The sequence below is a fragment of the Alligator mississippiensis genome, chromosome 8, assembly GCF_030867095.1.
Source record: "Alligator mississippiensis isolate rAllMis1 chromosome 8, rAllMis1, whole genome shotgun sequence".
NCBI classification, from domain to species: Eukaryota; Metazoa; Chordata; order Crocodylia; family Alligatoridae; genus Alligator; species Alligator mississippiensis.
In genome coordinates, this window is record NC_081831.1 from 75,193,079 (window position 1) to 75,218,807 (window position 25,729).

The window sequence follows — 25,729 nt, forward strand, 5'->3', positions numbered from 1 at the left end:
AATGCCTGTGGAACGTGGTTGTTCAGCTGTTGAATCGGTTTGGTTATCCCTTCCTTTCCACCCCAAAATGGACAATGTCTGGAGTAATTTTGTTGCGTTGCTCTGTGTGTTAAGCTGTAGGCTTTACCACCCGATTCCACGTGCTCTGTGTGCCGACCCAGTCACTGTGGAGGGAACTTGTAATTTTTGCAAAATGCAAACCTATATCACTATAATGAACACAGCAAAGCCCATTCAAACATATTGCTCTAGCTGGTGTACCTTATTTTCTTGCTGCCTCTGTTGCCTGAGAACGCTTCAGAGTGGCTTGAAGGGTAGCTACCAGCTTTCAAGCTGACAGAACATGTCCTGCATCTTGGTGTCTGAATAGACTGTCTCTTTAAATAAGTAATATACAAAGCAATAGACAGGTTCCTATAATAGATCATCATTTAAGGTACCACATTCTGTCTGACATATAGTATTTTGCACCTTTCGAATTGTCTCCTGCCAAATATGCAGGCCCGGAGGGGATCCCCTGCTGGGAACACAGGACAGATGGGTCTGAGTACAGTCATGGAGCTCCCTGGGGCCAGCAGTGTGATGTTAATGATCACACCACAGTGAGATGTAAAACATACCTTTGTGCAGCTCAGTGTAAACAGCAATGCGGCGCATTGTGATGTAAATGAGAAACCAGCAAGATATGATGTGTGAATGGAAACACAGCAAGGTGCACTGCGAGGGAGCAGACAGTGTGGAGCAAAGGGAAATTTTGCTTCTTGCAAGTGGAAGTGGAATTAAAATACAGACTTGGCACATGGTAACACTGATCTCAAAGGCTTCTGGATGCACTGTGGTGGGGAGGGGCTCCAGGGTGTGCGAGCAAGTCCGGCTGATGGTCGGGAACACAGAACTCGTGATTCGTGCCTGGGACACGGTTTGGATTCTGGGTTCCAAGCACAAGTTGACTAGGAGCAGGGAAGATAAATCTGAGTCTAAAGGAAATGTCAACTGCAATCAAACAAGCAGTAACATAACAGAGCGGGGATGAATGGGGCAGCCCTGGGCACTGATTTTTGAGGGGGTGCCAAAATGTAACCCCCCCAACCCAGAAGTCTTTGTCATGGCAGGGGAGGCCTGTGCTGCTCAACCATAGATGCAGCCCCATACCCAGCTGTGTATGTGGGAACAGGGTGCAAGCTGAACAGTGTGTCCCCCACCCTGGGGAGCTACAGCAGGTGCAGCCCTGCAACCCAATGGCATATTGGGGAGTGGAGAATGGGGCGCCAGGGGCAGCTTCCAGATATCCTGCGCCATGGGGCTGCAGCCATCCAAGCCTACCCTGCTACAGCAGCAGTGACAGCAGTAGGAGCTGCCTTCACTGAGCTTCCACCCAGGCCTGGGCGCTGAAAGAGCTTGCTACACCTTTGAAAATAAATACCTGAGAGGAGCTATGCCACAGCCCCACCTCCTCCTGCCGCGGTATGTCCCTGGGTACATAGGTGCAGCTCCTCTGCACTGCAGGAGCAGTTACTGCACCTGCCGTCTGGGCGAAGTACACTCGCACCAGCTCTCCGCATGTCCCAGTCCTGCACACCCACATCGCAGCCATGGGACATGTGGCCCTATTTTAGGAACACCAGTGCAACCAAATTTCAATGCCCAGCCCGTTGTCTGCTAGGTCTGGTTGCTAGTCCTCAATGGTAATAACCAAGGTAGAGCCCAAACTAGTTCTAACCACAAGCTTCTGAAAACCGATGGATACACCCATACCCCTTTTAAATATCGTCCTGCCACCTGGGCAGCTAGGGGCTTACCCAGAAGGCTTATGAGTGTCAGCCAATATCGTTGCTGTTTATATTATTGTGCCAAGGACCCGCTATTGTGCTGTACACATCCAGAGCAGAAGGAGTTCCTGCCCCAGGGAGAAATGATGGAGATGATTGATGCACTTGGGAGGTGAGTGGAAGAGTTCATTGATGCTGCCTTGGACAGTCTATGAGTTAAAATAAATCCATGGATGAAGGGGACAAAGCATTAGAAATGACCAGCCTACAGCTATGCATTTTGGGGGGGATGATGACCGAAGGCACAAGAAGGCATTCAGCTTGCACTCCAACTCCATGCTATCTGGAAAGCTTTGACTTCTACTTTCTGGGTCAGAGCAGTCAGTTGACATGGCAAAGGTTTCCCGTGGATCCATACAAAGCCAGGTTCTTCATCAGAAGACAGCGAAGCTATCTGGAAAGTGTAACTTTAAGAAGTTGCCAGGGTTGAACAGGCAGATCTCTCAGCTGCTGGTTTCAGGATGGCACTGATGCTGCTCCTTGTCCCCGTCTTCCCGATGCTCTTCCTCTCATCTCTAGCAATGCAGTGAAGGGCTCTCTGGGAAGCTGAGCTTGAAGCTAGAGGAGGTCATACTTAACTAACCTGCAGGAGTCCTTTGAAGATATTACTGCCAGGGTAGATAAGGGAAATTCAGCAGCGCGCTTAGAGTTTCAAAGAGCATTGCACAAAGTTGCACATGAGAGATTAACAGTGAAGGCAAAAGGTAAAGGAAGGGGAGGGATTAGAAGGCTTTAGATTGAAAGCCAAGGGCAGTATGAAACAATAGCCATGGATGGAAATCTTAGAGATGCAGGAGGGGAAGACGTCCGAGGGGCTATTTGAGGACCTCTGCCTCACTTGCTGCCTTGTATCTATTGCTTGAATAAGGGTCCTGACAAAGCGAGCTGGATTCTTCTTTCAGTTCCTTCTGCTAAAAATCTGGAACAATTCTTCTAAGTCTGGTGGAGTTGCTCCAGATTTATACTGAGATAAATGAGATCTGAATCAGGCCCCAAACCTCCAGTTTCACGGTTGGTCACGGCGCAAAGGGAATGACCACGCACAATTCAAGCTAATTCACCTTGGTCACGGCGCAAAGGGAACGACCACGCACAATTCAAGCTAATTCACCTTGGTCACGGCACAAAGGGAACAACCAGGCACAATTCAAGATAATTCACCAGGGCTTGGGTCTTTTAGGTCAGGAGGGTCAAAGATCCAGCCCATGGACCAGCCCTGCGCCATTCATCTGGCCTGCAAGGCCTGATGAGTTTGACATCCCTGCCTTAAGTGGCTGGCAAAATGTAGTTCAGGGTGGAGGAATATAAAGTCATTAATCAGGGAGCAGGGAACCTGGCTGGGGAATATGTGCTAAACAGAGCAAGCATTCAACAGAGGGATTAAGAGAGGGATTTGGTGTGCGTGTGTGGGGCGGGGGAGTGGTTCTGGTGGAAAAATCATTGCAGCCATCGGCCCAGATCCCAGCTGTTGTAAAAGGGGCAAGCAGGGTACAAAGCTGCATTAGCAAGAGGGACAGGCTATAAAACAAAAGAAGTGATGGGTCTGTTACTGTAAAAGGCATTAGATTCCATCTGGAATAGCGTGAGCCCCGTTGGCTATTGTACCGCAACATGTTGCCGCGTAAGGCAACACAAAGCAGCCCTCAAGAAATCCAACATGTGGACAGAGGTTATAGCTCTGGGTTTATCCTCTGCAGGTTTCTGCCGACTCTGTTCATTCATCATACAGAGAGGAAATCCAAGAGGCACAAAGACTATTGCTTTAAGCTCTGAGAGAGGTTAGGAATCCTGAAGGCAGCTCTATTTTTTTTTTCCTTCTAGAGTTTGTCCCTTTTTTTTTCTCACTCCCTTATGTGCTCCTCACCATTTCTTTCTTTCTTTCGAGACTCTCCTCCTTCCTTCTCTGCTTTCCTCTTCCCCCTTTTTTGGCTCGTCTTTCCCTGATGGATCACTTCCCCCTGTGCCTTCCCGTAAGGGAAATGAGGAGATCCGAAGGTCACCTTGTCTCCTTTGAGCCTTCTCGGTGCTAGGGGAGGCCTGTCCCCAGCGAGTAGATGGCAAGTTGCAGTAATGCCTGAGCTCTGCAGCCTCAGGAGTGTGGCAATCGGTTCACCTGGATTAAAAAAAAAAAAAAAGTATCCATCTAAAGGCATTATTTTATACGAGAAGGAGCCCACCAGTCGGGAGACGGGACACGAAATGCTTCCCAAGCCCAACAGCAGGAACTGCTTAGAAGTGGCTTTGCTTTCACAATCGGAAGAGCTTACAGAAGTAAATTGTTTTACTAAAAAGGAAACACCAGGCCAAATTCTTCTTTTTGTTTTCATTCGAGTGCAAGCACAGTAACTCCATTAAGTCGCTCTGAATCTGCGCTGCCGTCCCTGAGAGCAGAGTTCATTTGCAACACACAAGAGACCATTTCATTTAGCTTTCCCTAGGATTGCGGGAAGCTTGTCAATCATTGTCCTGAGACGGTCACCATACATGATTGTGCCGGGTAAGACATGCAGGTGACAAACTGTCACAATACCCACTTCTCCTGCTCCTCTCTCTCCTCAGTCCCAGGCCTGGCCTTTGACAGATGTGCTGTTGGCTAGTGACTGAGGAGTTAAAGCCCAGGGAAAAAGCAGGAGTGTTTTAGATTTTTACGCACCTTTAACTTGGTTCATTACCATCAACAAGTAACTCGGCAGCATTAATCATAGCAATTAATTTTCACTGAAATGGTGTTTGTTGTCGCTATTAGCTGACAGGGAAATCAAAAGACTGCTCTGCACAATGAGCAAGGAGCTGTTTAACAAAAAAAAAATTGCAAACCTTATTGCTGAGGAATTATCCAGGTCTTTGAACTTGCCAAACCTGCTCTTGTCGCCTCAAAATTTAGGGTTTTAAAGTAGCGTGTCAAAGGCAAAAACAATCTGAGCATATCACTGAAGTGATACCGTTAGTGTTAGGAGGATGTGCTCCATTTTGCACTCCTCGGGGACATCCCTCCTTGTGGTTGTATTTTTGAGGGAAATGGGAACTAGCCAAACAGCTGTAAGAAGTCCTGTTCTTGCAACACTCTCTCCCTACATCAGTGTCAGGCTGTCCCCCAGCCCGTGTGGACCTGGGCGCTGCCCCTTGAAATATGCCCTGTTATTGTTTGCACCGATGGTAGCGATGCCTTGGGGAGGTGGTTCAAAGGATTAAGGCATTCTGCACTTCCGGGGTGGGAGTGGGAGAAGGGATCTCCATGTGAAAAGCAACACGGACCTAAATATGTCAGTTTTGTCTCAGAAAGCAAACGGTGTTGAGAGAAGCAACTATTACAGTATCCTTTGAGACGTGCTGCTGCCTGTGGCACTAGGGATGCTTGGATATGTGACACCATGAAAAATGTACATGAACATGTACTTTGTGTGGCTTAATGGCATTGCACTGTACATGTTCAAGAGTTCTGGGGGGTTTAAATGACTTTGCATCACTGCAAACTAAACATCTGGATGTAGTTTAGTTTGCAACAATGCATTGCAGCTGTTAGCACACCTCCCCAGCTGTGGGAGGGCTGGGCAGGCTCTGCAGAAAAAAGGATCAGGACTCTCACTGTTTCTGCCTTCAGCAGGTGCCTGATGAAGGCAGAAGTGGTGAAGCGCCTGATCTTTTTTTTGGCAGAGTCTGCCCGCTTCTTCCGCAGCCTGATCCAACTCTCCCCTGACCCCAAGCTGGCTGGGGCAGCCCCAACCTGCTGGCAGCCTGCTTGGGTGGCCCCGGGGGGTGCCACTGCCTTGGAGGGAAGGACTGGGGTCCCCTGAAGCTTGGGGGCTGCTCAGCCTGTCGGCAGTCCGTGCCCCCCACCCCACCTGCCATGGACAGGCTCTGACACGCACACCAACCCCCCCCCCCCAAAAACCCCCCCCAAAACAAAAAAAAACGGCTTGGGTCCCTCACTATAACTTGATGGAAAAATTGGAATGGTGGGTTAAAATTAAAAACCCATTGTTTCAATTTAGGGGACATAGAATAAAACCTTGGGGATTAAACCTCCATCATGTGTACAAGTGCCCTAAGATCCTTTGGCTGGTCTTGAATTGAAGGCGATCACATCAGTTTAGGGGAATGAGTTAACTCAAGTATGGCATCCTGACATCTGAGTGGTTTTGTCCTCTTGATTATACCCTTTTTTTGCATACAACATGCTCTGGAATAAAACCCACAGCTTTTTTGAAAGGCAGAATATGGAAAAAATAAAAAAGGTTATTTCCTTGTACTAAATGACTGAGTAGCAGCAGCTGAGAGCCGGGCCTGTTCATTGTTCGGTGACTCCCACAAAGCCTTTACTTTTACTTTTGCCTTGTAACCAGGTGAAACTGCTCTTACTATATTTCTCACATACAATACACACTAATTCCCAACAGCTGTTTTTTGGGGGAAAGTGCTTGTTATATATGAGGAAATATGGTATGCCATTTTCAAATAAGAGAGGACTCTGCACCATTCTCAAGTTTCTTCCTCCGTGTAGAAACGAACCATGGACCTTTGTCCAACGATTTATGTGTTCTGATAATCAAGAAATAACCTCTTTGTTGCTAGTTAAAAATATATCAAGAGTCCAGATCGGGAGGAAAATCAGTTCTGTACACATTATTCACATTGTGCATTCTTTTCTATGCATGAAGGCTTTCAGACTGTGCACAGGAAAAAAAAAATCTGGTGTGGAAATCCATCATATCCTGGCACTTAAGTAGAATTACAGGGAACACGCATATTTACCCAAAAACAAATGTGACCATATGGAGAGCATCTTTTTACCTTATGATGTACCAGCACAGGCTTTTGTGTGTGTAATTGTTATTTTCTTAGAGCAAAGCTTGACAGAAAAGTCCGGGTTTTTATGAAAGACGTGGAGGCAAATTATTACAGCTCTAATCCTCTTTATTGCTTGAAATGCAGCAGCGGCAAAGGAGAAAAATATGCATCCAGTGATCAGATATAAAACATAGAAAAACATAAGCTCTGACCAGAAACCCATTGAATTCCTGCTTGTCGCATCTGTCCTGCTGAGCAGGGCAACGCAATGCCTTCTGCAGTGCTCCCTGTGATGAACCTGTCCTCTCAATGGCCATCTTGGAGGAGGCCAAACCTGAGAACATCATCTTAGCTTACAAATGGTTATGAATCTGGATGACTCCTACACCTTTCTCTTTCTCCATCCTCTCTGGCTCTCGTCAGGAGAGAGGGCAGCAGTAATGGTGTATGCTATATGAAAGGCCACAGGAGACCTGCTTTTTGGCAGGGATCTATCAACATAACTCCGTTGACTTTAATGGAGCTACGCTGATTTACAACAGATGAGCATCTGGCCCTGTGCCTTGACATGTTGTTTTGTTTTGGTTTTTTTTTTTTCCTAGTCCTATCCTCTGCGGAAGAAGCAAGAGGCTTAATTGTACCCACAATGCAAGGCACAATGCCAGGAGCAAGAACTGGAGGGCCTGCCTTGAGTTAAATGGCTTTGATTTTGCTGCAGAGATCAGGCCCAGCCATAGGAACTTAAGATTGCTTTTTATTTTTTTTAAGTCTATTTAATTTACTTTCCCCTCCTGTTAAACTAACAAGATTTGGGGCAGAAAGATGGTTGCTTAACAGTACCCACAAACCTTACATAATCAATCAGCAAGGCCCTGATCCTTAGCTGGGGTAAGCGGCTGTAGCTCTATTAAGATAACTGAGCTCTGCCAACTTACACCCTTTGCGGTGTGGCACTGTAAGGTTCATGATGCACTGTAAACCCTGCCGTGTGGCTGTTGGGGCTTATCTTATTAAGGCCTGCTCAGTGACTGACTCTAAAATCATGCCAAGATCATCTTAAGGAGTCTGTAATCCATGGAGTAGCACAGAGTGGACCAAAACCATTCCTTATGGGGGAAGAACAAAATGACTGTGGCGAGATCTAAATGGGAAGACGTAAACTTGACAATGCAAATTAGTTTATTTTCCTTTTTATACAACAGCTGTTGTTTGACCTAGAAGAAAGAATAATATTATAGAAATCTGAGATCAGGCTGAAGGGGAAAAAAAAAAAAAAGATGCCTAAAAATAAAACCCAAATAACAGCTGCTTGAATTGTATTTGTAATATATCAGTGTTGACAGCTTTCTCTCTCTCCTTTTTTCCCTTTCCTTCAATTGAGCCAGGAATCCTATGGAAGCAGTTGGGAAGGAAGAGTTATTTCAGGAGGGTGGATGTGAGACGAGAGACTGAATGGGCGTAGAGGAAGACTCTGTGTCATTCCACGCCAATGCCCAGGACAGCCTGTGGAGAGATGCTAAAACTTCTTGCCCGTGGCAAAAATGGGCAAAAAAAAAATCCAAAGGTCGCTGTTCCTCTAGCGTGACTGGATGCTTTGGCCATATCTATTCCCCTAATTTAGTGCCGCTGGTGGTACCAAGCTGAACCACGCATCTGTGTCTTCCCAGACGGGAAGTGGCCTACTTTGGCTGCCTGCCGTTCCTTACCAAGGTGGTTACAGCAATGTTAGGAAGTAGAGCGCATGGAGCAGCACAGCCTCTTTCAGCAAGATGCTTCTTGGCAAGGTAAATTAGTAACATACGTCTGCCCTATAGGTCAGATTGTGCCATCTTCCTCGCACTGAGTAGCACCTTACCCCCCTAGTAAAGCCACTGAATGGCCAAGGTACCTTGGAGGTACTGGACTCAGTCTTGGAGTGGGATACTCCAGCATATCACTACTGTTAGAGTGGGCCCAGGCCTCAGCTGGGGTAAATTATCACAGTTCAGTTGCAGTCTTTGCATCAAGTTCCAGGGGTGTAGGCTGTAGCCGTGTTGGTCTAAGGACATAGGCAGACAAGGTTCTTTGGGTGAATCTGATATCTTTTATTACACCAACTTAAATAGTTGGAAAACAATTATTAAGCAAGCTTTTGGGTTCCTTTCAAGGGTTTTTGAACCTGAGAGCTTGCTTAAGAATTGTTTTCCAACTATTTAAATTGGTCTAATAAAAGATATCAGATTCACCCAAAGAACCTTGTCTGCCTATGCATCAAGGTCAGCACTTTGGCAATTTCACCCCAGATGAGGAGAAGCCAGAGAGACTTCGGGTGGAAGAGTCTGGCTTTACGTTGCATTGATGAAATCTGGCTTTATTTTGCATTTCTGAAAAATGCAAAATATCTGGCTTTATTTTGCATTTCTGAAATCTGGCTTTATTTTGCATTTCTGAAAATGCAAAATAATTCTTCTTGTCACAAACTCTTCCAGGTGGGGGAGGGAGGAGGGAATATCAGCTAAAGATTTGATCAGAAGAAAGACCCGGCCTAAATGTTCAGGCCTGGTACCTAGTCTTTTTGCGGCCCTCAATTTTAGGGCACCTGACTTGACACACATTAGATTGATTTGCTTGTCAGACAGTTGCTATGTACCTGCTCTTGTAAGGTCTCTTTTTGATGATTGCAATGAGACATCCAAAAATGGGGCATCCTGTCACCGTTTCTGAAAACCTACGCTAGGAGTGTCAATTTTCACATTGGATCACTATGAAGCAAAACTGAATAGGTGTGCATATTTCTACATTATTTAAAAGGAAAAATGAGTTAGTGGTGCTGAGCTTGGGCATTACGTTGCAGGAGCCCGAGCGGACGTGCAGTGCACTCCTCGCTGGTTGGAACGTCCCGTTTACTGCAGAGCAAATAACACATTTTTATTTTTATACAAATGTGTATAACTTCATCCATTTCTTGTGGCTGCTCTGACAGGAAAAGGAAATTTATGACGCACATCACCCATTTATTTGGCACAGGCAGTGTTTATTGCTGAGGGAGGCATTCTCGTGGAATTGATTGCACAATTTCCTCTTGGTGCACCGTTTTCAAGTAATATCCCAAGACCTCTAAGTTCTCTTGCTGTGCTAAGATACAGGGACGCTACTTTAAGGTATGCAGAATATTGCAATGGAAAAAAAAAACACTTCACAGTGGAAAGTATTGGCTGAAAATGTCATTTTGACTGTATGCTAAAATTGCAGGGACCCTCTCTAGACTTTTGAAAATCCCCTAGGAAGTGTCCATCTCAAATGGGTTAAAACCCCTATTTTTAGCCCTGGAGAGCCCAGAGGAGGGCTATACTTTAAAGCTGTAAATTTTCCTAACTAGAAAAGGTGCTTCTTGCTTGGTACTCATTCCTAGCTTTCTGGGGCCCTAGACATTTAGGGGGGAAAATGTAAATTTTGAGAGAGGAGGAGGTGCAAGTTTTGGTGATGTATTTTTTTAAAACATTGGTAGCTTGAAGAGGTGGGATTGTTGGATTATATCCAGGAAGGTGGGTAGGGGTTGCCATATGGTTAAGACTCAAAGGCCTATGATAATTTCATAGCATGAGGGGCACACAACAGAGACAGCATAAAGAAGAAAATATCTTCAATGGGCTTCACGATTTCAACTTGGCCTATAAATTTACATGCATAGATTATTTTTTCCCCCAAGCACAACAAGACACTTGTGTCAAACAGGGGCATCTAATTACTCAATTTGCATTTGGAATGGCATAGGATGCAATTGTGTGCGCAAATAGCTTTGTGCATGCAAAGGCTCTGGAAGTAATGGATTATGCAGGAAAAATATGGTAATACTTGCAATTATTGGCACGAGCAACGCAAAATATAAAGAAGGAAGGGCAGCACTCTGCAGCAGTGGATCAAGAGCGATTGATTCCCACCTGCGACAGCTGCCAAATGAAACTGATGCTACGTCTAAAGATACACCTCTGTTTATCAAAAGAGTCTCGTTTTTTCCTGATCTCTGTTAAATAGCTCTTCACCTAAGTGACTTTCCCACATTCTCAAAGGGAGGTTCAGCAGTCAGTATATCTTTCATTTGAACACTTCACTTAGCCTCTAGTGCCTCTTTTCAGTCTCCATCAGTTTCTGCTCATTTCCTGATTATTCTTAGTGAGCTCTGGTAGAAACCAATCTTCTTCTAAGCACCTATTTTTCATATTTCTAAAGGGTAATTCTAGGTCTTCGATTCCTGATACTTCTCATCAGAGTCCAGCACTTTGAAAGAGAGAGAGACCTCTGCAAATACAGAAGACCTCACATTGTCTTAGACCTGCTTTTGGCACTGGGGCATACCAGTAGCAGGAATAGGTAGATGGCTGGATGGTAATGGCCTTTTGGCCACTGCTGGCCTTTGAACCAGAGACATGATTCAAAACCCCAAGGAGGCCTGTTGTTAATCAAGCCAAGTATCAACTGTGACTTAGCCCTTGGATTGCCAGTTGAGTTTGTGTCCAGGGATGACTAAGGGAGGAAAATAGATTTAGCTTCTTACAGCTGTATCTCCCTTCAGCTGTGAGCAAGACATCATGGATAAACATTTTTGTTTGTCAGATGTGCAAATTGTTGCTACTTTAAAAGCCTAATTGTTTATCAGAAGACCTTAAAAAGCACAGAGCGTCTTATTGATGTTGGAGGACTTGCTGAGAACATCCATCTCTGCCTAGCATTGACAATAAGCTAGGACGTTTGTAGGAGAAATCAGGCCTTAGCCATCTGCATGTGGGTACGGATTGAAAAACTGAAAAAGGTGGTTTTGAACAACTCTCTCTCCAATTTAACTTTTCACTTTCTGGGTGCTAAACTTTGGATGCCTGCAGGGTTCCCGCGCTCAACTCTGCAGCCTATTCAGTGGTCAACAGAACATATAAACTTTCTATTGCTAATATATTTTACAGCACAGTGAGATATTAGCCACCTCTAAACAGCTGTCAGGACCTTAAGGTATTCTCGTCCGCTCTTTGATGCTCCGAAGCAATGCGTTTTCCATATTCTTCCTTTGAACGCATTAGATATGCAGAGTCTAGCACTTCTTCTGGGAGAGGTAGAATTACTATACAATAAGATTTTTCTCTGGACCTTCCATGGCTCATAATATATAAAATATCTTCTTAAAAAACAGTCTAGGAACTCAAACTTAATTTATACAGTATTGAAAACATTACAAAGCATAAATCAGTTCAATTTTTAAAGTTCCTGTATGATCGTTTCAGAGCAGCCCAATTCCTTCATTTGCCTGGATGCCTTCCAAAATTCTGCCAGTACTCATGGAAATCTAAATAACTTTGGAGAAAAAGCAGGTTTTCTGCTAAGGCTCAGATTACCCTGTCAGCCTTCCTCCACAGCAGACAGGCCTCTGATAAACATGGAGAATAGGGACAGGGAAATTACTTCATTACATCGTGTCCTTTTCAATTACAAACATCTCGGAGCCTGGTCTTCCTGCCAGCTTAGGCCCAGAACCTTGCAAATTTGTGGCTTTCTAAACACAACAGTTGCATTTCCTCTACCAGGAGGAATCGGCAAGGGAAAGTGATCCGAGGAGCTCACTTGCATTTTGTTCATGGGATTTAGTTAAAATCTTTCAGTTCTTAATTTAGTGACACTCTGGCTCCAGCAAACGCCAAGGTTTGTGATCAAGTGAAGTGGTCAAAACTAGGTACCCCTTTTATTTCTTGGAGTATGAATCATATGACTGACATTTTATATGAGCACATAACACTTGTGGCTGCACTTCCAAACCTTCTAATAATTTTCTCTTGCCAACACTTTGTGACTTGCTGTTTGTACCATTTTCACTTTGGCCGTGATGCCTTGAATGAAGCAAATCAAGTTAACTACTTGCTTTTTTTTGTTTTTGTTTTTGTTTTTAATCAGCTAAACTGATGCAATGAACATGTGAGGTGTTTTGTTTTGTGTTTTAACTTCTGTCCTCCATTATTGATGAGCTAGTAGCCTGGGAGGCTGTTTTGGAACCTGCTCTGGAATCTGGTCATTGCTTTCAGGGCTTCAGAAATTTGTGGAGAAAAACTTAGCAGGACTTTAAATTTGTTTTCTGCATTGAGAATAATTCTTGTAGATTCCAGGGCAGTCGAGCACTTTGGTTTGTGCTTCCATTTAACGTCAATGAAATTTATTTTTATGCTAAAAGTTAAGCATAAGAGTGCATATTTTGCTGCATGATATTGCTGTCCTTGAATGATCATAATAGGACTCGAGCTTGTGTCCTACTGTAGTCTCGTTACCTTTCCTCTTGAGTAAACGCAGATAATGCATCAAATCGATCCATCGGCTGGTGCAGCGTCTGGCATTTGGAGGTCTGAGGGCTGATGCAAATCTCTGAAGATAGCTGGGACCGTGAGCTCTGGGTAAGGCGGGATGCTCAGCTCCTTCCTTTGTTCTTCTACCAAAAACAGCACTGGAGGCCCCTGAACAGAGCCAATGTCCCTCAGCTATTAATCATGTCATTGTGATATGGGGTGGAAAGATGAGAAGAAATAGAGAAATGTGAGGGTTCCTAGTCGTTTCATAGTTTGGATTTTGGTTTGGCTAAGGGTCTGAAAGAGCTGGTGACTTTCCAAAATGTATCTGAACTATTTTGTCCTCTAGAAGTTGCAAAACTGGGACCTGGCCTTACGAGATGGTGAGCAATACCTCTTGATTATGAATAGTCTCAGCTCCCACTGGAAACAGCTGGGCAAGTCTTGTAGTTTTGATGCTGCCTTTTCCCATTTTTACCCATTATTTACTTAGGAAAATTCCCACTGACTCATTTGCCAGTGAGCCAGATTGAAGTGACGACCAGAGGATTTGGTTCTCTGTAGTCTGAAGGGGTTCAGCACCTCTCTGCATCTTGCAGGGCTGAAGCCTTAGGTTAGAAGTATCATGAGAAGAGGCTTTTTTGGTGTTGGTACTCAGTGGTGATTCTGTCTAGTGCTTTGTACCATCAGTATGGTGTGGTATGGAAAGGGCGTATCTCTGCTTCTACACCAGGCAAAATCAGGAAGTCCAGGAAACCGAAAAATTCTGGGGGAAAAGTTATTCAGACTTTCAGAAACTCAAAGACAGTTTGGGGATCGGCAAGAATTCACTCTTTCAATCTATGATTGAAAGAGTGAATTCTTTGCCGACGAGGGCAACAAGGAAGTTGGCAAAGGTTTGTGCTTTTCTACTGCCAGCTGATATCCCAGGACACGAAGAAAGAGGATTTCTCCTTTTTGCATAAAATTAGGATTTTAATGAAGAAGAATCCTTTCAGCTAAGCATGCATTGAAAACTTTGGATACACTATAATTCTTATTAGTATTATTTTCCCCCCAAAGGCCAAACCCCGCTGCAACCTCATCCCACTTAACAGCACATCACAAATGAAAGGTATATCACCCAAAGAATGCTTATTACTGTGACAAATCACAAAGGATGGTGGAAAGATTTAGTGCCTGCTAAATTTAGCCCATACAAACCTAGTACATACAAAGCCTATGGAGTGAAATACTGGTTGGGCTAACATGTAATTGAGTCATTTCTGGGAACTGAACTCCACTGGTTAGTTTACCACCTGGACTTAGATTTCATATTGTAGGAAAGGAATTATTTTTTTATTCTTTTTAAACTATAGAACCAAAAAAAAAAATCAGTTCTCTTGTCTTCCCACCGAAGCAAACCCTGCTAAGCTGCTATAACTTTAAGAGCATGAAAGCAAATGTTGTAAAGAGGTCACTGTAAAGGTCACGCAGCAGGTTTGATGTGTCAGTGGATAAATGATGGGATCACATCTGGAACAGTTTGGTGAATAAATAAAATGTGAAAGCTCATATATCACTGCCCACCTTCCAATCTGTAAGGGAAAGAGAAAATAAATTCTCTAATAACCTTGTAAAGCGCATAAAAGATATTGAATAAACTCTTGAAATTTTGTGACTAAAACTGTCCGCATTAAATAATGATTTTAAGAATGGCAAAAAGCTTGAAATACAGTACGAGTCTTCCTTGTAAAATGTTGTTTTATTTTATGGGTTATTTATTAGACTATAGTTGGATAGCTTTGAAAAATATAATTTGGAGTTTAACTATGTGTTAGAGAAACACTCTTCCTTTAGATATGTCCCCCAGAGGTATTTTATATTTACACTTAGGGAAAATAGTTTTCAATTTTTATTATACAGTACTGTATTATTGCTTATACTGCCACTATATTCTGCCTTCCACCACTAACATTAATATATGCATATTTTACTGCCATTACCTTCAAAAGGTCTTAGAAAACCCATAGGTCTGAAATGATTTCTGTAAGTTGGTCATTACTGACTATTGAATTAAGATACAACAGGCTGTATATTGTTTTACTGGGCCATTAATAATATACTCCTGTGTATTGTAAGAGCAGGCTAGGGACCGAGTGATTTTTAGTCACCCAAGAAATGTGTAGTATTAATAAAAGCCTTGTAAAAACCCAATCTGGAAAGAAAGTGTTAGGATTCCTGAATGGTTCAAAAGCCTGGGAGCAGGTCTGCTCCCCAGACACCTGGGAGCCACAATTGGTAAAGTTAGCAAAGTCTTGTGTAGTTGTGAGAGCAAAATGTAATGCTGTGTGTGTACATTCACATTTAATTCCCTCTAAAGAGAAGGGTGTTGCTGTGCTTTCCTCTATTTGTGATTATTTTATTGCAAGGCCCCTATGATGCACTCTGGCACACTGACGCTCAACACCCACTGGGACTCTGGTGGAAGTCATTGGGACTTATTGCAGGTGCCAGGACACTTCCCTCCCTTCCCAACACACTGTATTGCAGGATCGGGCAAAGTAGCAAGGCAGATTTTGCCACTCCCACACTCATGCTAGGCGGGAAGGGTCTGTTCCAGCTCCCAACACTGTCAAGAGGAAAAAAATCTTTTTGACTTCAGTGGGAATTGAGCCGGGCCTTGAAAAAGCAGGCATGACATCATTGTTTATGTGTTTTAATGGCAGAGTTAGGTTGATATATTGGGGGCTGATGGTCCCAGTGGGTTTGCTGAGGAGCAGTGTGTTGGTTTTGTTGTGGGACAGAGCAGTAATCAGATTGAAATGCAATTATTCAATGTTTTATTGAATGTTCCTTGGAATTAGTGTGCTCTGAGGCATTTAGCATCTGGGATCAGTCCTGGAAAAAGCATGAATAAATAACAAAAAGATCATTAACAGAAAGTCAGTTAATATCCTGGAAGATTGGTGTGAGTGATTAGTTTTATGAACATGTTATTCCTTCACGTAAGAAATATAATGGAAACTCGGGGCACGTCCACACTACCTTCTTGCCACTCTTGAGGCTATCACATAAAATAACGCCCCCTCACCGTCTCCCGTTCCACACCAAGAACCACAACATGAGGACAGAACATATTTTGCTTGCATGGTACCATACCGCTACTCGCTAGGCAGCGGAGGACTTGTGGGCATTGGGAGTCCTGGTTTTTGTGCCTGGCTAACAGCAAAAAGATGTCTCATGTGACAAAGTAAATGAGATGTACCATTTCGGAGAGGTGGCAAGAGAAAGCCCCTGTGATGCTTTATGCTGCCACAGCTGGACTACTTCCAGTACCTAAGGCAGCCTGGGCATCTTTACACTGTGCTGCATTCTGCAGTATAGACATCCCAATTCTGTCTCAAGCCCCCAAAGTCTGTTAATTTATGCTTATGACCCTATTGGGTGCGTCTACACGAGACGGTGGTTACTACATTTATTTAGTACTTGTATAAGCAAGTACTAAAATGCCGGTGAAAGCCTTTTAAGTGACACTGCTGCACAGTAGCCTAATGATACTGCGCAGTAACATATTGGCACTTGGTACCATAGCAAGGGAGGGGTGAGTGGTGTGACTGCCCCAGGTGCTGAAGCGAAGGGATGCCAACAGGCAAGGTGCGAGTTGATATCATGCTAGCAAGCTGGGAGTGAGCGGCCCAGCAGCTCCCATGGGCCCTGGCGGGAGGGGGAGGCAGGGTAGGAGAGGTGGCAGCAGTGGGGGAAGCCACCCATGGCACACACTGTGTGGGACACTCGCCTCTCCCCCTGTGCCAAGGGCTCCTCACAAGCTGCTATGCCTCTCCCCTGCCCCGTACTAGGGGGTGCCCAGAGGGGTTTGCCGCCCCCGCCCCCAGCATCTGGCTTGGTACAGCCTGCTGCCCCAACCCTTGCCATTGGTACAACCTGCTCGCTTCCCAGCAGCACTTGCGTGGCGCTGCCTCCCTCCCTCCTCCACATTGGTAGGGTCATGCACCCACATTAGTAAAGCCCATGCTCCCCACCCCTGCAACTGGCATTGGTATGGTCCACTCATGGCCTAGTAGAGCCCAGTGTAATGGTGGTATAACCCACCTCCTGCTCCCCACAAAGACATGGCCTCCCAAACCAGCCCAGAAATTATGTTTTTGAATTGTAATTTTTGTATATATGGTAATAAATGTAATATTTTCCTTATATTGGCACACAATTAAAATTATTATTTTTAAAATGATTAAAGTTTGGGGCAGTGTTTTTCAGTCTTGCCCTGGGCATCAAACTTCCTTGCTATGGTACTGCTAGCACTCTTGGTGCTGTGACGCGCCACTGCACAGTATTAATCAGCTACATGCAGTCAGCGTCTCGTGTAGATGTGCCTACTGTGAAGTAAATATTATTATAAACCCCATTTTTACAAACATTCAATAACTCTCTGTGTGACTCTGTACAAGTTATTTAGTGGTAAAGATGGGAATGGCATCCGGAAGTCCTAACTCCCATGATCCTTTTTCTAATATGCTAAGACCCAGCCTGCAAATACATCCACAGCAATTAGATACCTTAGTATGTTTGAGGACCTGGGATGAACCCACTCTGAACCAGATTTTGCATTGACTTGTCTTCTGTGCCAATGGTTTTCAGCCTTTGTAGATTCAAGGTACCCCTCACTAGATTCAAGGACAATGTCAGCTCTTAGTTTTCACTTGATTTTTGACTACAGAAAAATAATAGAGCAATTCTTTGTTGCCAAGAACTCCGACCACAATAGGTCAGAATGCTTTTAACCCTATGAATTCCTATTTGAGATCTTTGGGTTTATCTTGTAGATGATGTTTGCACACCTAACAGTGCTAATACTTCATGGCAGTCCACAGCACCCTGGTTGAGCATCACTGGTGTATGCAAATCCACTGAGTATGAACATAACCTTTCTTTAAGGAAGTCACCACTTCACAGTTGGGGATGTTGAAGACCCCTTACTTCTCTGAGACAATTCTTTGTAGGGTTTCTGGGCGTGGGAAGTGAAATGCTTATGAAGAACAAATGATTCTGTGAAAACCTATTGGAGATATGGTCCTAATCAGACTTAAACACTGCTTCTGCAAATCCTGATGTGGTGGGCATAATAGATCAGATTTGCCATTTCCTCCTTCAGATTGTGCCCCATTTTGTATTTTCTTCTCTCTGCTCGGAGTTATGAGGCATCAAACCTTTTTGAAATTCAGTTCAACCACTGCCCTTGCAAACAATGAATAGGTTGACAGATGATCCTGTCGGCTTAGCAGAAAAAAATATAACTGAGGAAGGAAATAATGCCTCAGTCTCTCAGAATTATAAAGATTGTGGCAAATATACTCGTAAAAATAGTAGTTGCTGCTGTGTTGTTGGAAGGTCTAGTCATTCCCATTTTGAGACGTTTATGACCTGTGGTCAAAAAAGGCTTCACAGTCAAGTCAACAGCTGCAAAAAGACCTTTACAACTTCTTAGACTTTTGAAGTGTGGCCCTCGCCTCTTCAGAAATTTACTGTACAGGGAATTATGTTTATGAGGTTTATACATGGTGTATAAGTGAGAGGAGAACTGAGCCCACAGTCCCTCAAAGAGCTATTCTGTGACTCTACAATCCACTATCCGTGTCACAAAGCTATGTGCATGTGTGAGGAAATGATAACTACTAAACCACATGGAGGTAGAGGTGACAAGCCTGGCTGTCTAAGTCGTAGGATCATAAACTTTGGGTCTGGGATGGTCATTATGGGCCATTAAATCCCCAGCATCTAGCATAGTTTATCCCATGTACTTGCCATTTGAAAGTACTTTCCAATATCTTTTGGAACCTTTCCATTGATAATGCCTCTGCAATTGCTCTCCTCACACTGTTAAATTGCTAAATTACTGTTAGGAAGTTTTTTCCCCCCCCTGTTATCTAATCTAAGCTTGCCCTTCTTTAATTTAAAGCCATTACCTCTTGTAGTACATTGCACTTGGCCAACCTCAAATAAGTCTTTCCTTTCCTTTACATTATTTCCTTTCAAGTATTAATTACCTACAACACTTCTTTCTCTTTCTCTAAGCTATTTAGGTTAACTTCATGTAACCTTTCTTCCAACCTTCTTATCAAAGGTTGGCATTGGCTGACATATTGTCTTGAAAATGTTAACTGTTGCTAAAAGCATTTCTTACTTCCTACTGTGTGTGTGTACAGCCAAACAAATGCTTTGTGACCTGTTTTTCTAGGAGTTCTACTGGACATAATGCGGTCAGGGAGGTGACTCTCAAGGACTGACTCCACAATAAGGTACTCGTTGATCCTGGCTTTTGTTTAAAGAGAGGAATCAAGGTTAACACGAGTGGAAAGTACTTGACCTGAAAAGAACCCAATGAAGTGACTCAAGTCTTCAGGGGAAGAAGCTAGGAGAGGAAGGATGGTCTTGAGGTTAAAACACAGCCCTGAAACTTGAAAATGGAGTTCTGTTTTCTGCCATGCCGCAGACCAACTGTGTAATTTAGGGCAAGTGATGAAAGACTTGCTGCTGGGCATATTCCATTCTCAGTGCAGTCTCTCAATAGTGTGTGTGTGTATGTGTATATATATACACATATAATATACATATGCTTCTTCCATATTTCCTGGGTGTGTATATCACCCTCAACGCATGCGCGCGTGTGTGTGTGTATGTATATGTTATATACATGTTGGGGGTCATGTACTCACCCAGGAAACATGGAAGAAGCAGCATCACAACATGTTTGCTCAGGAATTGGTTGGACACCTACAGTTAGGAGCTATGGGTTCGGGAGGAATGGATATGCGGCACTAACTGTGAGCAGGACACCTCTAGAAAGAAGATGCTATGTGCTCCTTCCAACAAGCCAGCCATTAAAACCTAGTATTGTGTGCTTCTCTAGTATTCTTGGGACCATTTGGGTGCATTTCCATGCTGGTGGCCATTCCCATACTAGGCAGTGTTGGCTTTGCTATCCGCACTGCTAGTGGTTTCCTAGTTTCTTACTACAATACTTCTCACTCCTTTCACATATCCTTCTGGATGAGTTGTTGTTTGAGATAAAACATAGTTTGGGGGCTAGTACCAAAGGCAGGTGTGTTGAATACTGCCAGGCATAGTGAATACCATTGGACAAAAGGAACCGGTTTGCACATTTTCGTTGTTTAGTGAAAACTATGCAGGGTCTTGGTTTGGAAAACAAAAACTACTGATAAAATGTTTGAATTGTTACTTTGAGCTTTTCTAACTTGTCATCCAATATATTTCCATGGGATTCTGCTGTTCTTACTAAATCTTAGCACCTTAAAGAGGGAAATAAATGTACTAAAACCTATTTACCCTTTTTTCCCACAGCATTTGAGGAAACAGATCCTTCTCGATTTCCCCATGACTGATTTCATTATAGAGCATCATGTTGTATTCTTCAAGTTGTTTTAAATCAATTAACTAATCATTTTTCATTGCCTGTGAATCAAGACAAATTGTAGTTCTGGGACTGAAGTGGGGATGGCAGCTGACTGGGGCTAATGAGGTATATGAGGGCAGGTGCAGATGTCTCCAGAAATACACCAAGGTCTCTAGGCAAGTGGTAAAATAGAGAAGTAATATGAAAAGATGGTAAGCACCATGTCAGAAAAGAAAAGATCTTAGCACACAAGGCATATGTTGATTATCATCCTCAGAGTATTTTGCATAAAAAAAAAATAAAAAAAATCTTTAAGGCCTCACAGGGTCACTGTGAGGCCTGGTTTGCAGATGGAGGGACTCATGGTCATGCAGGGAATCTGTATTGAAGGTGCTTTTGCAACTTGGAAGTTTCTGGTTTCCAGTTCTGAGCTCACATCACTGGATTCATTACCCGCTCATTGTCCCTGTAGTTCCCTTTCTAAGGTTTATAGGGTCATGTCATTTGCTAATCAGTGCTGCCTGACACACTGGTGCCACTTCTGGAAGCAATGCTGGCGTTAGAAAGAAAGGCCATCAATAATTCTGAGTCCCATTGTATCAGAGACATCTCATCTATCAATATTGATTGCTCTCTGAACACCTTGGTGCTCCAAGAGGGAATGCCAGGTCAAGGACAAACCAGTCATGTGGTGATGGGGAGTCTTGGGGAGTCCCCGGTTAAGATTTTGTCACCAAAGTGAAGGAAGGGCTTGGGGGCAGTCTCCTTAGCACTGCCTTGCCAATGGTAACAGCTCTGGGGCCAATAAAAATATTTCTGAGGACCAAATACATTTTTGAGAGCACAAGATTTTGCAATGATAGTTTGCCCAGGAACAACATCACAGAAATGACTCTGGGATAGATAGCTATGTATTAGGGCTGTGCAAAATGGCACCGTTCCATTTCGCCTTCAGTTTTGATGGTTCAAAGGAACACCGTTCTGTTTGGAATTTCATTTCGATTCGAAACAGGCTGTTCTGTTCCATCAAAACTGAAAGGCTGTTTTGATGCTGTTTCAACGTTTTGCTGGGGGTGGGGAGTCAGCGCAGCTGAGTTGACTTCCCATCACCCATGCTAGATTGGGCGGGGGGGGGGAATGGAGAGTCAGCCCAGCTGGGTTCACTTCCCCCTGCACTGAGATCAGGTGCGGGGTGGAGTGAGCCCAGTTGGGCTGACTCTCTGCACCTGCACCTGATCGCAGCACCGGGGGGGGGGGGGGGGCGGGGGGGGGGTTGCGGGGAATAAGCCCAGTTGGGCTGACTCTCCAGCCCTGCCCCTGCTGGATCGCAGTGCCCCCTGCCAGATTGCAGTGTTGGGGTGGGGAACTGAGCCCAGGCTCAGTTCCTTCCCCTGTGCTGTTATCGGCTTCTGGCAGTGGGAGATGGGGAGATCCAGGGCTGCACTTCTGGTTGGTGCTGGGAGCGCAGCCCTGGTTCTCCCCAGTCTCTCGCTGCTGGCTTTGAAACTTGAAATATTTCAAAATGTTTCAACTAGCCTCATTTTGTTTTGAGGCTGTTTTGAAGCCCTTCATTTTGATTCGATCTCATTGTTTCGAGCTCAAAATTAGTCAAAGCAGTGTCGAATCAAAACAACCGGTGGAATTCCACACAACCCTACTATCTATCTAGCTGTTTGGTCATTGATGTAACCTATACCTATGCATAGTCTGCATAAACACTAGGAGCTGGTGTTTCAGATCCATCTCTGCTGTCTATTTGCAGTGTTGGACTATTAACATCGAGGAAATAAGTGAAGACTTGGCAACCCTACTGGTATCACTTATATTATATGCCCATACAATAGAAGCATTGCTGAGTAGGGCAGCCTGCTTCTGAAATATTCACAGAATTACAGCCTGCAAAGCTCCTAGAGCCTGCCAACGTGCATATACTCAGTCCCACAGAAGCTGGCAATCCTAGGATCACACAGAGATGTCTCCAGAGGATCATCACTGGCATTAAATGGAAAATGACTGTTCATGCAAAATATGAAGATGCGGAAAATAAATGTGGCACCCTCTTGATTGGTGTGATTTATTAAAGCAGAAGGGCTGGGAGGTACTAAGTTGCCTTGTGGGACTAGCTAATTTCATGTTTTAGTTGCTTGTAAATAAGTGAGTCTCAGATAAATGCACCCATCTAGTGCAGTGTGCATTTCATTATTATTTGGAGGATTAAGCTTGTTTAAAATATTTAGGAGTTCATGGAGCCAAGCTTGTGCATTCAGGAGCAAAAGGTGCCAAGAACAGTGGGTGTAAGAACACTGACACTTTGGAAGCACTTTTATGAACTACTCCAAAATATTTAAAGCAGCACCTGGACAAAGCCGTTCTTTACCCCTCCCTTCTCCCATGCCACATAATGGAGCCATGTGTCTTCTACCATTGATATTATGATTCTTGCAATACAGCCTTTTGCTACCTTGGTGTGCAATAACCATACAGTGCCTTAGCAAGCATTTTTTCTTCTTATCCAGGATTATTATATATCGGTTTGTAGTGCTAATAAATTTCCTTGGAGCGACTATTATCATGTTAATCTGGATTTGACACAGTAAGAATATTAATCCTATTTTATTTTCAGCCTGGCTAATGGAAAAGTACTACATGGTTTTGGTATTTTACATTATGAGCAAGTTCCACAAAAGGACTTGAGCACCTGAGCTAGAAGATGAATCCATCTGAAAATGTAGTTACTCAAAACCTTCCACCTGATCCCATCTGTGCCTAATGTCCATGGGGTTACACATTTTCAGTGCCAATGTTCTTTAGTTACTTAAAGTTGCCTTCAGTCAAGCTCAGAAGCACCACAAGGTATGTCTGTATACGTAGGTGCCAGCTATTTTTGCCAGGGTGGCCTAAGATGATGGATGTGTGGAAAGTTTGACACATTTCAGGTGATGGCCTTCTTCCCAAGGGGGGCTGGGGTCCTCGGAGAGGTGCCCCCCACATACTCGGCTCCTCTGTCTGTATACACAGCGCTGCTCCTGGTACTTCAGTGAAGTACCAGAGCTCTCTTGGCTATTTCTATGCACTCCTGCACTAAACTTGGTAGTCATGGCTCAAGTTTTGCCAATCTTGAACTGGTGGGCACTTAGCTCAGACCTGAGCCCTATCAGGATTTACCAAGCCAGCTTTCTTTTGTCTCTGAGGCTTGAGCTAAGGGCACATCACATCTACTGGGATGTTCCCCATACAAAACACAATGACCAGAGGAAATGTTCCCTTTTATCCAATGGCTTAATGTAGCATTTAATCATCCTCTGCTGCTTGGGATTTGTACCTGAAGGAGAGCACCCTGCCACCAGGCTACAGATTCTTCTGGAGCAGTCTTTCTTGTTGAAACATTTTAGGGGTTGCATGGGATGTGTGGCGGGCCAGTAGGGGGTGCTCCTGTGTTGAGCCACCCACCTCACTGCGCTCCACCACCTTCCAGGCTCTGAGTGCCTCCCTGGGGGTGCCTCACGTCTGGCCGACCCCCTTCCTGGAGCACACCCACTAGCCTGGGGCTAACACTGCCACCACCCAGGGCTATGGACTAATTCTGGCTCTGTGCATCCTGGGAAACACAGGCCTAGTAGCCCTCAAGGGTACTTGAGTCCCTTCAACAAGTTGGGATGCTTCCCTCAGTCAGAAGCACAAGTAGTGGTCTCCCTTAGTCAGCCGAACCAAGGGGACCCCAAGGCATAATCTAGACCCACTCCCAATAAGTCTCCTACACAGGGTAGGGTTACAATAGGGTACAGGGTAGAGCAATATCAAGAGAAATCGCATGGAGCAAACTCCCCTGGCTGGGTAGCCGTTGATCACACATCTGAGTTACTGCAAGCTATATATCTAGTTGGATCTCAGTTAGCTTACTCACAAGTGTCATCCAGAGGCTGTTGGAGATTCCCTCTGGAAGCAGGCGGTTCCTTGATCATGAGTTTTGAGAGAGAGAGCAAGTTACAGATGGTCCAGCTCTTCTTTGTTCCTGAGGAACCCTCATGGCTGCTGCCCATCCTCCTGGGCAGTCCTTAACTTATATAGCCCTTGTGACCTCATTTACCTGGTCCAATGGAGGCCAGCACCTGTTGGCTGTCAGCCATCCAATTTGAAATACATCACTAGTTGCCGGGCAGACTCTAGCCCACCAGGAGGGAAGCCCCTCACCCAGGTGTGCGATACTAGTCAGGTAGGCAGAAGGAGCGGGTTTCCCCCCCTCCCTCAGGAATGTACCCAGCTCAGGTTACCTAAGAGATAGGGTAAAGGTATGTCTCCTCTGCTGGGCCCATCCTAATCAAATTGTCACAGAGCAGAGTTTTTGGGGGGAAACAAAGGTGGCCTTCTGCCACAGGATCGTTAAGTATTCATTGGGCCGTGGAGGTAGAAGGAGCTTCATGACTACGGCACTCATTTGTTGAACGTAGAACAGCTTCAAAAGAACCCGTGAAGAGCCCTACACCTGGTGCCTGGGGCATTCCTCTTACGAAGGGGAGCTCTTTATCCTGGATAAAGGTGAGGCTGTGTCCTCCTCCATTCTGTAAGAAAGGCCTGAATAGATGCCAGTCTCTGGGAGATGATCCTGCTTCATCAATCCTGGTTAGTCACAGAGGGGTTTTAAGACCCATCCCCTTGCTTTGCATTTCCTGTTGGCTCGCTTACATGGTTCCCTGCTCAGTGTAACTTTCCCCATTCATGGTGCCTAGCTCTGGGGCTGTGGACTATAGTAGTTGGAGAGGTACCAAACAGGCACCACAATGCTTAGCCACGTGTGGCCTAGGATGTAGCCCGATCTTATGGTGATGAGAGCAGCAGATATGGCAGTGCTCTTAGGTGACAAGCAGACATCATTTTTATGGTGGGATCAGTGGTGCTCGCAGAGCTGGTCTGAAAGATGGGCAGAGACTGATGTTGCCAGGTGCTCCTGGGATTTAGGTGCCTGATCCTGTAGAAGGATGGGCCTGGGTGCCTGGTCTGACCAGGGGTGCACATCTATGTTCATGAAGTGGGGAAGCCCATGGACTAACTCCATGCTTGTGGATGCATGCCTCCCTGCTTCATGCCTGCAGACGTGTGCTGCTACTCGAAGCCAGGCATCCAAGGCTGCTGTCCCATAGGCCCAGGCCCTTGAAGCCCCCCGAGTGTCTGCCTGGAGCAGCTGGAGAGTGCGAGAAGCCCTGGGCTGCCTGAACTCTCGCACCATAAATGAAGATCCATCCACTGCAAAAAGGCGCATGAACCATTACTAGCAATTGTTGCAGTCACATTTTTGGGTATTTGTGGCATGACAAGAGGCAAAGCTGCTTGTTTGCTCAGGTCTCGTGCTGCTATAAAAACTTTTTATGCTGGCACAAAGGCAATGTCTGTTTGCAGCCTTACTT

At 44.7% G+C, this 25,729-nt stretch overlaps 1 long non-coding RNA gene across 1 annotated transcript in view; it reads left to right on the forward strand.

Annotated features, from left to right (window-relative positions):
* LOC132252231 (uncharacterized) overlaps positions 1–22,370 on the forward strand; it is a 51,251-nt gene extending 28,881 nt beyond the window's left edge. The window contains exons 2-3 of the long non-coding RNA XR_009464129.1: positions 19,152–19,212; positions 22,090–22,370. This is a non-coding gene — a long non-coding RNA (uncharacterized LOC132252231). The remainder of the gene's footprint in view (positions 1–19,151; positions 19,213–22,089) is intronic.
* The last annotated feature ends 3,359 nt before the right edge of the window (positions 22,371–25,729 follow it).